Source organism: Rhea americana, unplaced genomic scaffold, assembly GCF_003343005.1.
Source record: "Rhea americana isolate MKP2758 unplaced genomic scaffold, rheAme1 scaffold_185, whole genome shotgun sequence".
Classification (NCBI taxonomy): domain Eukaryota; kingdom Metazoa; phylum Chordata; class Aves; order Rheiformes; family Rheidae; genus Rhea; species Rhea americana.
The window spans coordinates 1,374,373-1,387,457 of NW_028185983.1; the positions used below are offsets into that span (position 1 = coordinate 1,374,373).

General features: G+C 38.2%; 1 protein-coding gene across 2 annotated transcripts in view; it reads left to right on the forward strand.

Moving 5' to 3' along the window:
• The window catches only part of CTNND2 (catenin delta 2), a 655,980-nt gene that overhangs the window by 207,080 nt on the left and 435,815 nt on the right, over nucleotides 1–13,085 (forward strand). The window lies entirely within an intron of this gene.

The following is a 13,085-nucleotide window of genomic DNA, read 5'->3' on the forward strand; positions in this document are numbered from 1 at the left end:
TCACTATCATGAAGAAGCAGAAACATGGACGTGATTAAAAATTATGGTTATTGTGTATTTAAGTTGCTTGGAACTCTAGACATTTGAGAAGTCTGTTTGTTTTACTAGGCATGAGAAAAAGCTTTTCATTAAGAAAACATAACTTTTTGATAACTATTTTGGTAAGTTTTGCCAAATTAAGCTAGTCTCTAGGAATATGGTATTTTGAGGGAGTTGGCATATGTTAGCTGCTAGAAGAAAGCTATCCTACCTACACAAAGAAATAAAGGATTCTATAAAGTCTAAGATGGATTAATCTTTAGGCATCTTTTGGAAAAGACCATTTAAAATGGCATAACACTTTGTGCTCATATTTTTCCTCTTGGGATCCATATGGCAGCTGGGCATGTGTGCTAGTATTGCTGAAGAAGAGCTTCAAAAATGTGCAAGATTCATTTATTCCATCATTATTTATTATTGTTTTAATTTATTATTGAAATTTTATTTGCATTGAATTTTATTGTTAAAATAAATAAAAGGGCGAGTTGTATGATGTCTAAGCTATGTGGATTTATTAGAAACAGTTCTGCTCTTGTTAGACAAAAGCAGCTCCAGCTGACATGTATGACATATGCCTTCATGTAAATGAGAGCAGAATTGATCTCCCTAGGTAACTGGGGACACAACCCAGTCTTTCAGTGGAAGAAAAACAGTGTGTGCCAGTGTGTTTGTTCTTTTAATTTGTATATATGCAATAGACATCTCCTTTCCTATCATTAAGTAAATTTTAAAAGTCATTTCCACAAATTGCATGCAGAATATGCCTCAAGATTGTATAATTGCTTTTCTTCATGAAGCAAGCACCTGTTCCCTGTCATATTCTCAGCCATATTATCCATAACTTCTTAGCTGAGAAGATTTCTGTCTCCAATCAGCAAAGCACACAAAGCAGCTTAGTTAATAGTATTCAGGCACTGCTAAACCATTCTTTGAAGATGCCCAAATGCCAGCCCTTTTACCCTGGGTGCAACAGAAGGACATAGTCTTCTGCTATGCAGCTTTGTGCAATGTTAGTTATTTAAAGATGTTTCATAAGGCACAAGTCAGGGAAGAATCTAGCCCTTCTTTTTATAAGTTCATGTGACCAGAAAAAATACTCATTAGAAGGCTTAGCTTTCTTACTGTGGTAAGATATTCTGGGAAATCTGCCTATATCTTTCCTCACCCCCACCTCACAGATACTTTTAGCGTGGATCAATCTGAGCTCTTGTGCAGTTCAACATAATGTAGCTTTGCATGTTCCAGTTCAAAGTAGTAGTTGGTGTCAATATCAGAAGTAAGTCTATAGACCAGACAGCTACTTAATTATCATTTAGTAGGTGCCATTGATGTTTTCTACAGAATGTTTCAGCCTGAATTACTGCAGCTATAAATGTATCGTATAAGTGCAGCTACTCTTAACAGCTTGGGCACATATTTTAAATTTAACACTCCCAGGCAAGGTGTAAAGACTGATAGACAGCTCAGCATGGGTCGGGTCACAAGCGGAAACTCTTGCAAAATGTGTTACCCAAAAAAGAGAGGAGACAATGAATTTACATCTCTGTGTAGAGAGAAGTAACATAACCAAAATCTCTTGCGATTTATAAAGGGGAAGAACAAAAGGAACAAAAGAAACAAAAGAGAACGGTGAAGCAGCACCCACTATAGGCACATCGAAAGAATTATCCACAAGGTCAAAGTTATCATGGTGGAGTGGGCAGATGAAGATTTGGTGAAGAATATTTTACACAGTGATAGGTATTGTCACCTCTCAAAAAGATTAATCTCCCTGAAAGCAGTGYGGACAGCAGGGCCCCAAGTGCATTAACAGGCCTTCATCACCCTGAACAGCATCACCTGGGACCTCCTGCACAGCCCAGCTGCTGCCCCCAGCCCCAGCAGCTCCTGTTCAGCTCCGGCCTGGAGCTTTGCCCCAGTGATGTAGTCTCCTTTCTAACTTGCCTCCAAGGTGTGTCATGATGTCGTGAGTGTGTGTGTGTCACATTCAGGTCACCAGGATGGGCCCAGCCCTGCCCCATCACCTCCCCTCATTTGGGACTGTGGATGGGACCAGCCACCACCCTGGCCCTGCTCCAGGGTGGGACTTGGGGCAGGGCACAGCATGGCCTGCCCGTGCTTTGGGCACCCTCCACTCCCAGATCGCCCTCATAGCACCAAGCCCAAGTCTGGTTGTCACCTCCTGAGCTGAAATGGAGCTCCCAGTTCAAGGGGCAGTAGCTGGTGGGGAGGTCTCAGGTGAGGCTGATCAGGGCAAGGAAGGCCTGACGTGGGGTCTGGTGGTGGCATCACCTGGGAAATTTTAAGATTCCAGTCTGCAGTGAACTGAGTTGGTTGGTGTTTGGGTTTTTTTTTAGATGGGGACTAATTCCCCTGTGCTAAATGTTGGATTGTAAAGAGGTAGTTAGAGAGCAAAAAAAATTTTTTTTAAGTGCAGTTGTTAATTGCTATTCATGTGTACTATACTATCAACAGCTAGTAACAGTCTCCAACAGTATATACAGAAAAGGCAGTAGGTGTTTTTTTGCTCCCCAAAATATTGTGATCTGTTTTGTCTGAGGGAAAGAGAGAGGTAAAATGCCAGCAGAAAGAACAGTGTGGTTACAGAGGATTTCTGTGGGTCTTTTTGTTTTGTTTCTTGAGGGAACTGGATTTAGCCTGAAGAGTGGAAAGGTAGAAAAAAGTAATGGAAGAGAATAGGAAAAAGAGGTGGCTGCAGAGTAAAGACCCTGATGTGGAAAGGGGATTATGTTAATACTTGGGGAGCCCTGCTTTGGCTGCTTTTGCTCTTACCATGTTCTTTGGCAGCTTCTTTTCATTCTTTTCTCCTCCGAGTCACATGGTTGCTGGAAAGCAGAAAAGCTGCCAAAAAGTACCAAGGGTTTTGGCTGTTCTCCTGTGCACATTTTGGGGGCTACTGGGGCCAAAATGTCCTCAACCTCTCAGTTGTATGTATCACAGTTTTAAGCCAGTGTTAAGTGCTATATATTGTAAGATGTTTTTTAAAACTCTGTTTGCTATCTACCTACATTTTGGGCTGTCTGACGACCTAAAAAAAATTAGCTTTTGTCTTGCTGACTTTTTCTGTTGCTAGTTAACAAGGATAATAGTATTGCTGAACTGCAGAAAGCTATGTGAGAGTGAAAATGTGTTTTTCCAATGCAACACACCAAGCATGCTTGGTAGCTGCTTGAAAGTCTACCAATTTATTAACTGATGACTTCTTAATCCTATGCATGCTTATATGCTAGCAACTAGTTGCAAACAATTTGTATTTGTACTCATTTCTCAAACTACTACAGAGAGAACCAGGCCCAGTTTTCAAAAAYTTCCAGGATATTATTCCCTCTCATGCACTAGAAATTTTAGCCCAACAGTTTGAAGGAAAATGTTCTATTAAATAGGATTATCTCTCTTCTCAAGTGTGTCAGAATACCTGGTGAAGAAGAAATCTTRTTACAAGTCACTGAAGGCTCTAGATGACTATTTGTTTGTGAGTCTTTCAATATGAGATTATATAGCCTTGGTAAGTAGGTTATTAGAATGAATGCTTGATTGACTGGAGAATGTTAGCAAGAAGCTCCACTTGGGAAGTCACTTAATTAGTCTGTAGACTAGGTAAAGATAAATTGCTTTCTCTTGGGGGTGCATAACAGTGTTTCTTATTGTCTACAGCAAATATTACTAAAGTTTTTAAAATAGAATTTGAGGCCTTGAATATTTATTATCACATTATTTAAATATACTATATTCATGTTTTAGGAAATGGTTACGTCCTTGATACAACTTAGGAAACACGTGTACTCCGTGTTTTTGGAGAGAGGGGAAACTCACCCTCTGCCTTTATCCAATTAAAAACCTAAACAGAAATCTGGTAGCCAAATGATCATGGTTTTCCCGAATAATTATTTGGAACAGATTTGTTATGTACCTAGTACGATTGCTCTCTAAGGTTACTGTGCCTACTACCCCAAAGGGGATGGTGGGTGCAACCATTAATGAGCACCTTTCTCTTTTCTGTTAGTTATCAGTGGCTCAATACTTTTCTGAACACCAGATTCACTCCCTGTTTTTTACCTATTGAACTTCTTGTTTGCTACTTTGCCTTTTCCCCTTTAACCTCTACAACTCCTTCTGAAGACTGATCAGGTTGACTTCTTTTGATTTATAGCAATTGCTCATCAGTTTATTCTGAGACCTTCCACAAACAGTATCAAAATTCATTCACTCTATATGAACAGAATAATCTCAACTAGTAATTAACTCATTCATCTTGCTGGAATTGCACATTTTCTTCAGTGGACTGTCAAGTCACACCCTTGAGAAAAGAGTCCAGTGTTTAATCTGTTTTATAAAGTTTGTTAATGATAAATCCTGGCTGACAGATTGGAAAACTAGGTCCACTGTGTTGGGGTGCATTCAGCTTAAAAMTGTGATTAACTAAATGCCAAGCTGTCAAAGAAATTTTGCACAAAAAAGGAGAAGTTGTTAACATTTTGTCTGTGCTCAGTGATTTCCTAATGTACATTTTAAATATATTTAAAAAATTCTGCAGTATATATATAGCCATTTTCAAAAAGTAGAATATTGCAACTATCAAAAGAGAAGCCTGAAAATGCTTTTTACTCCTTCACACCCTCCTCTTTTTTTTTTTTTTTTTTTTGAGTCTTTGACCTCATAGATGCTTTTATTTTCCCTCTAAAATTTTAGTTACATCTGACTAGTAATCAAGTTGAACACAGGATTTGGCTTTCCTGAAGAACTCTTCCTTGTTCTTACCTTCCCATCAAACCAAAGCTGTGAGACTCTTATTTTCTAGTGTAGAATGATTTGCTGATACAGGTAGGTCATAGCTCAGGATGATTTAGAATTCCCACACTTGCTAAATAATTTGACCTATTTTATGGCTACACCCAATTTTTGCAGAGTTGGTAGAATGTCTGACAGAAGGGCAAATCGATTGCACAGCTTCTCTCTGTTGAACTAAACTTCTGCTGCTTCTTTATGCTGCTATAGCTGTATATTGACTTCTGATTGATTTTCTTAATTAAAAAATTGACACAAGAAGTGTTTTTTAATAAAAGGGGTGTTTCTCAGTATTGTCTACTCCCTTTATGRATTTCGTTTACTTCTTTATTTTGGTTAATAGTTCCTGGCCTGTTACATTCTGGATAACTTGAAAACCAAAAGCTTTGTTCTCCATTTAAAAAAAGAAAAATCGTATTTGTTCTCATCTTTTGTATTGTTTCATGCTGTTTGGTATCATGCTTGACTTCATTTTCAGGATCTGTTTTGGAGGCAGATAGGAAGCCCATGCTACCATGCAAGAAGAATATTTTTATATTCAGAGAGAGAAGGAAAAAAACCTGTTGTGAGCAGCAAGTCTTTATTCTTGGTTGGAGATGAATTCCCAGATAAAAGGATGTATTTCTTCTTTGTCTTGTGTCAAAAAGTAGGACTTAAAAAGCTTTCCAGTTGTTCAAAAGTCACTTGGAGACTGAGGAAGTGACACTATGTCACACTGTATTATGAAATGTGAAGCTACTGCTTGCTTGTTCTACAGATTCAAAGTACCCCTGGTTCTTGAACTCTCTTTAGGTCAATAGAAAACCCATCATAATGGTTGACTATCATAAAGCTTTAACATCACAGATGTTGAACTTCACCCAAGATGTAACAGTTGAAATTAGATTACAGGCATTGTTTTTTGTTATAGTGATAATTTATTTCTGTTGCTGATCAGCACGCTAGCAATATACTATATGACTGTAAAGACATGTTTTCACATTCCATTTTTTCATTTCAGTAGTGGCCTAATTCTTTTCCAACATCTCTCTTTTCCCCCCTAGATCTTCCCTTGCTATTAAAGGAAAACTCAAAGTTGCTTAATTTATTAGAASAACAACTTTCAACTAAAAGAATTCTGGAGAGGGAACCTGCACACGCTCTCCAGTCCTTTAATGTTTTATGCAACCGTATCTTCTCATTATTTTGGTTTTTCATGGCTCTACATGGCCTGTGTGGCAAGTAAGTTGTTGAAGTCRGACATAATATGAATGCATTTGTGATGGAAGTACCCCACATAAACAGTCTTTCATTTCATACTGTTTCACAAAATATTAATCTTTTATGACAGTTCTAGCAAAAGAGCTTCCTCCTTTAATAGATAAGATCATTCCTCATGTGAATACCCACAAACCTTTTCTGTGCCAGTTACTCAACATACTATTATTAGTAGCAATATAACTGCTACTCATGGTTTATGTGCTCTTTTTTCATGCTTGCATGAAAGCTTTTAAATAGTCTAGAATACTAGTGTCATTGACCATTTTGCTTTCTCTCTCTCTCTCTCTCTCTCCCCCCTCTATGAGGAACTTATTGTTATGTAGAGGGATTCACCTGAGGGTTAGAAGAGTCCTTGCTGTGCAAGTGTACTCTTTTAAAGGTTTTGGAGCTTATAGCAAGTATGAATAAAATAGGGTTTTTTATCTGATATGTATAAGAATTACAAGGAAATTACACTAGATATATGTTCTTTTTGCAATAATAATCTCATAAGATGAGGAGAGATTGAGGGAACTGGGCATGATCAGCCTGGAGAAGAGATGTCTTTCAGAGGACCTAATAGCAGCTGGCCAGTGCCCACTGGGAGCTTTTGGGAAGATGAAGGTAGACTCTTTACAATGATGCATGGTGGGAGGAAGAAACGTGTCGTAAGTTGAAATGAGGGAGGTTCAGACTAGATAGAGTAAATTCTTCATCATTTTTGCAATATGGTTAACACATCATGAGTGTTGCTCAGAGAGGTTGTGCAGTCTCCATCTTTGGAGGTTTTCAAGACTCAGCTGGATAAAGTCCTGAGTAACCTGGCTTGACCCTCAAGCTGATCTTGCTCTGAGCAGCTGGTAAAACTAGATGACCTCCTGAGGTCTCTTCCAACTTGAATTATCCTGTGAGCCTAAAACATGTAATTTTTAATTATACTGTCACTAAGAAGACAGATTTTGAGAGAATTATGGTATGCCCTCAATAAGCAGTCAGCATGTTAGTYAGCTCTCCTTGTAGTATGGTTAGACTAAAAAAGAAATGAATACATTGCTATTCTTCCAAAAGTCTTTCCTCATAATTTTAGTATAATTTTGCTGATGTGCAGTAGAGGAATCAGGATTTTTGCAGTTCTTTTTGCCGTTTTTCATCCATGCCCCTGTCTTTCTCCAATACAGTCCTTTCCGTAACCATCCACAACACAGACCAGGGATATTGCAGGCTCTGTGAATCTGGGAGTATCAGCCAGTATGCCTGTTTATCCAGGATGAGTTTATTTCTATTTTCTTAGCATTTACAGAAGGTTGAGAAGGTGGATGGGTGAATGGCTGTTTTTAGWTGGGAACAAGGAACGGCAGGTGTTATAAAAGATAAATTGTGAATCCAGACAGAAAAGGAAAATGAATATATGTGTATAAGTAAATATGAGTCCCCACAAAGCTGGGGTGAAAAATATAATCTCATTTATTTTCTATTAACATTTCAAAATACAGACAGTAGCAGAAATTACGAGTCTGTACTATCTAAGTGTCATGATAATATGTGTAGTTATAAATTAGGCACCAGCCAATTCACTTAACGAGCAAAGATAACATGTCATGTGAAATGATTCTAGCATTTGTGTGTTTACCAATCAACTCATTTCTTGAAGAGTCATCGCTCTTACATTGCCACACATCCAAAAGTTTCGCTGCGGCAGATGCTTACCATTTCTGCAACACGTAACACTCTCTTAGGGGGTTGCTAGTCACTTTTATCAATTTGAGGGGTACTTTATGGGGACTATAAAAATGACTGCTTGTCGGTCCATCAATGATGAAACATATTGCCTCCAGAGTACCATTTCTGAAAGAGAAGTTGGCTGAAGGCAGTAGGGTGCGTGTTAACCATATTGCAAAGGGACGCTTTAATATATCCATTTGTAGCAAAATCATGAGATGTTTCATATTACTTTTCCTTTTATGTGGTAATTGTTTTAAAAACTCTCAGATTATGGCAGGCATGGGGTGGACAGTTGAAAACAACAGAGAGGAGAAAAGCTATTATGTAGAAAATGTGTAAATTAATAACTTTTTTCAGAACTCATTTGTATTTCTCGTATTTAACTTTACTGCCTCAGCAAATCACACTTACAGRTTGAATTGCTGTGAAGGATAACCTTACTTTAAACCAGCAGACTAAACATTAAATACAAGTATTTAAACTGTGTAGCTGTTAGAAATCTGCCAAGATTCCTATAAACTTTTAAAAATGTAAATCTTCATTTTCAAAAATTTTCTGAGCAACAGATCCAGAAAGCCTATTTGTAACTTCCAACCACTAATCCAATTAGTTGGAATTTAAACGTAGTACTCTGATAAGCACTAGTTCTACATAGTAATTCTTTTTGAACTAAATATGTTACCAGTGGACTCAGTGAGCTTTATTTCTGATTTCTGGAAAGTTGTGGAAGTGCCTGTCCCTTTTCAAACTATTTTGATTTTTAATGTCTCATTTAGAAAATTAGAAAATTCTGCAAAACACTTCCTGAATGTTGAAAAACTTTCAAGAATGACTTACAAAGCTGATGTGGAATGGTACAGAATGTCTAGGTAGCTCTTTTAGCAAATCTGGCTTTTTGCTTTTGTTTTCTAAAGTTCATTTTTTTTTTCAAAGTTCAATTCTTTTGTCATCTTTTTTTTACTAGTATTAGTGATTATTCCCACAGACAATAAAACAGAGTAAGTCTTAAAGACTGCATGCCCTGTAACTATTTTTTTTTAAACTGCTATTCATTAGTGTTGCAGGACACAGATCGTAAAAGTTGAGGGAAATAAAAGCCGTATATTACTGTTCATTCAGACCCCAAAAAAGGCTTTCTTCATTCATTATACWAGAACAATATTCCCTATTTACACTTTTTGACTAAGCTGAGTATATCATGGAAGAGAAATTGTAGAGATCTACAGAGTCACCATACACAGTATTACACAAAACTTTACTTGTTCTTAGAATGATTTTCTGTGTGAGGTACCAAATCAAAATGGAAACTTTAGTGAAACACAAGAAAAAACTGTGACATAGGCCTGAGCCTCCAAAGTTGCTATAAAATAACACTGTAGTATACCTTGCATTGTTTTTTAATGTTACAAAATAGGAGAAGGCTGTACCACAGAATCACAGAATGATTGAGGTTGGAGGGGACCTCTGGAGATCATCTAGTCCAACCCCCTGATCAAGCAGGGTCACCTAGACCATGTTAGACAGGTTTGCATCCAGGCGGGCCTTGAAGATCTCCAGAGAAGGAAACTCCACAACCTCTCTGGGCAACCTGATCCAGTGCACTGTCACTCTCGCAGGGAAGAAATTCCTCCTCACATTCAGGCGGAACTTCCTGTGCTTCAGTTTTTGCCCATCACCTCTTGTCTTGTCACATGGGACAACTGAAAAGAGTTTGTGCCCATCCCCTTGACACCCTCCCTTCAGGTGCTTGTAGACATTGATAAGATCCCCCCTCAGTCTTCTCTTCCCCAGGTGGAAGAGGCCCAGCTCTCACAGCCATTCCTCACAGGGCAGATGCTCCAGCCCTCTGATCATTTTCGTAGCCCTACACTGGACTCTCTCCAGTAGCTCCATGTCTCTCTTGTCCTGGAGAACCCAGAACTGGACACAGTACTTGAGATGAGGCCTCAGCAGGGCTGAGTAGAGGGGCAGGATCACCTCCCTCMACCTGCTGGCAACWGTCTTCCTAATGCACCCCAGGAGACCATTGGCCTTCCTGACCACAAGGGCACATTGCTGGCTCATGGAAAAGTGGAGAAACAAGAAAGATTCTGGGGTAATCTCTGTCTGCGTACATATGGATTGTCAAGCACAGGAATAGCTATACGTGCACTAGGAAGAGTCTGGTAGGCAAAAAATAGTATAGAAACCACCATCAAATCAGTTCAGTGTATGTTTATGCGACTTTAAGTGAATCAATCCTATTTCTGCTTGGTAAAGCAATTCATCTTAAACACATCCTGTTGGTTCACTAAATGTTAAGGAGAGCACAGGCTGCCCTTTAACTCTGGCCTTAGTRTGGCTCCCTTGAAATATTTACAGATTTTTTTTCTCTTCTGAAGAATGTGAATTTGAATATTGATGTTTTACATTCAAATTATAAAGGACTCATATAGCCGCTGTGCTCTGGATTTCTCGAGAAGTTATAAATGATTCCTGAAGAACTAGTGTGAAAAATATGGGCATGAGCATCTGTGCACATAAAAATTAGAGTTTGAATGTTAGCATAAAAAAACAGAATTATGGTTCAGAGGTAACCATTTGTATGCTGCATAAACATTAGAAAAATCCTGTATTTGTATCTGAACTCTTTTCTCAATATACCAACTTAAATGCTGTTTTCCTTGAGTAAGTATTTCAGGAAAGTATAAAGTTTAGTACAGACTTTTYTCTCCTCCCAGTCCAGCCTGTCATAATTTACACAGTCTCAGGCTATGATAGGTCACATATCAATGGAGAACTTAAGGGTTTGATTAGTTTAAATGTATAGGTATTTTTCTGGTTCAGAAAAAGTATATTTTCCAACATGAAGGGTATATAGGTTTAGAATTAATACTGTTTTYTTCCACTTTCATCAATCACTTTTATATGAAATAGGATCTCTTTATTTAAAGATAGCAGTCTGTACAAATTTAAAAATATTTAACAAGTCTTGCATGATTATGTGGCAATCCCTACCAATCATTTATCTCATTAACACCAGTGAAAACCCTTTATAGTTGATAGTTGTTATTTCTAACTAGTTGTATTTGATAGTATAAATTTCTTAATTAAATCTACTGTTAGACTGTGTATATGCACTGCAGCGATAGCTGGAATGACTTTATAGTACCTGTTTTATTAATTTTTCAACAGTGAAGTAGAGCATTCCTGAGACGGTGATACATATTAGCACACTGAAGGGAAACAGGGTGGCCATTTACAGTATTTCAGTGAAACAGAACGTGCTCAGGCTGCTTTATAATTAATTACCCCTTGGAGATATTATTTCATGTGGAGTAGATTTTCTTCCATTAAATTGCCATTTATTTGTGACCTTTACTTTATCACAAACAATCTTCTTACATCCCAGGCAGCAATAGAGAACAACAGTAAATTGTTCCATTGTTCTCCTTAAGTGACACTTACAGCTTGGCATCCTTACAGGGAAGCTAGTAAGGATGTAATTCGGGAGCTAGAATAAAGGGCTTTGCAAGGTAATTTCCCATGCATTTTCCTCAGTAACATTTCATTTCCTTGAGATTTTAGAAATGCAGCTCGTAATTGGTGGATTTTCCTCTTCCAAAGGTGTCTGGAGAAGTAGCGGATTGTTCCCTGTTTTAATTACTGCRTTGGTCTCAGCAGACGTTTAAAAGAGATGTTTTCAAGGGTGAACGCGTGTGGCCCTTGGAACCTGTCTCCGTGCACCCGGTTTCTTCTTGCAGCCCCCGCCTCTACAGAGGGATGGGCTCACGCGAGGGGATGCCCTGGTGCCAGTGGGAGCCAAGGCAGCGAGTATCTGCAGCCTCTGAAATGTCACTCCTTCCTCCTAAATGCATATCCTGTGTCCGGTAAATTCAAGCAAAACTGACCTCTAGCTTCACGGTGACATTTAGAGAGAAGACTGCTGTAATGTGCAGTGAAATTTTATGACTTCCAGTTGATAATGATAAAAGATGTTAGATACTAGGTCACTGTGTTTCAGAAAAGGGGGAAAATTCTTTGTAAGTATAAAGAAGCTATTTCTTTAAAATCTGGATTGAATATGGAGTTTAGCAAAACAGGCTAAAATGCAAGCCTGAAGTCCTGTCCTTCAGCCTTTTAGTTAAATATTGGCAGTGAGTTACGTGTGCTATGTGTGTGCTATGACATTTTCAGAAATTAAAATGGGTATAAAATAATCATATTTATTTTAATTAAGTAAGGGAAGTACTCATTACAGAATCTGCAAGCTGATGCAGTTTATTCCCTCACAAACACATGAGCGTGTAGCTCTCATCTATGTGAGAGAAAGGGAACACTATTTTTCTGGAAAGAACTGTCATATGCAAAATAATCAAACAAATTTTACCCTTGACTGTCCGGGTTTTATATATATGTTGACCAACTCCACATTGCGGAAGGAATGAGACACTTTGGCAAGAAATCCTCCACAGCAAGTCAAGTCCTTTTGATTTCAGTGGTATACTTCAAATACTTAGACATTCACAGCTATCATCTGCTGCCAGCCTCCACCCTCGGCTCCAAACAGATCCTTGAACGGAAGATCTCCTAAACGTGGGGGTATGTGAGAAGTAGCACTGAGAYGCACGGGAATATTCGTGCAAGTGAAGCTATTGCTACGTAGTAAGGTGTAATGAGGCCTTGGGGTGGTCAGCACTGAAGTTGTCTTTGCCGTGCATTACTCTACACACCTCTAAAGCTTTGAGTGTAAATAGTAAGTTTTATTTTCTGCTTGCATGTATTTTTAAGACAAAAGATTGTTAGCTTCGGGTAACAGTCTACAAACCAGAAGTTTAGATGGAAATCATCGTTTATGCCCCCAAATATATGCTCTGTATTATGTAAGAGGGATAAGCTGAAAACGTGTTTTTTAATTAATTCTGTGTGAAGTTATGCCATGTTGAGATTATATACTAACATGCTTTTACTGTAAATTAAAAAATCTAAATAAAAATACGTATGTATGCAGATTGATCTGCACAGTGAAAAAAAAAGATGCTGAAAGTTTATCACTGGGACAGGGGCACAAGCCAGTGGCTTAATAACGTAGCATCTGCTTTGCTTTATACTTCTGCCAGTAGTGCTATATTTAATTTTTTCTTGCTTTTGCTGTAAGGATTGTTTCTAGTCCCGTATTATCTAGGAATGTTTTTAATGTGATCACAAACTGTTGCTTTTTTTTTTTTTTTTTTTTTTTGGCTGGTGGTGGTGGCGGCGGCACACTGTGCGTTACTGCCATCCAGCATGTAAGTGCTTTA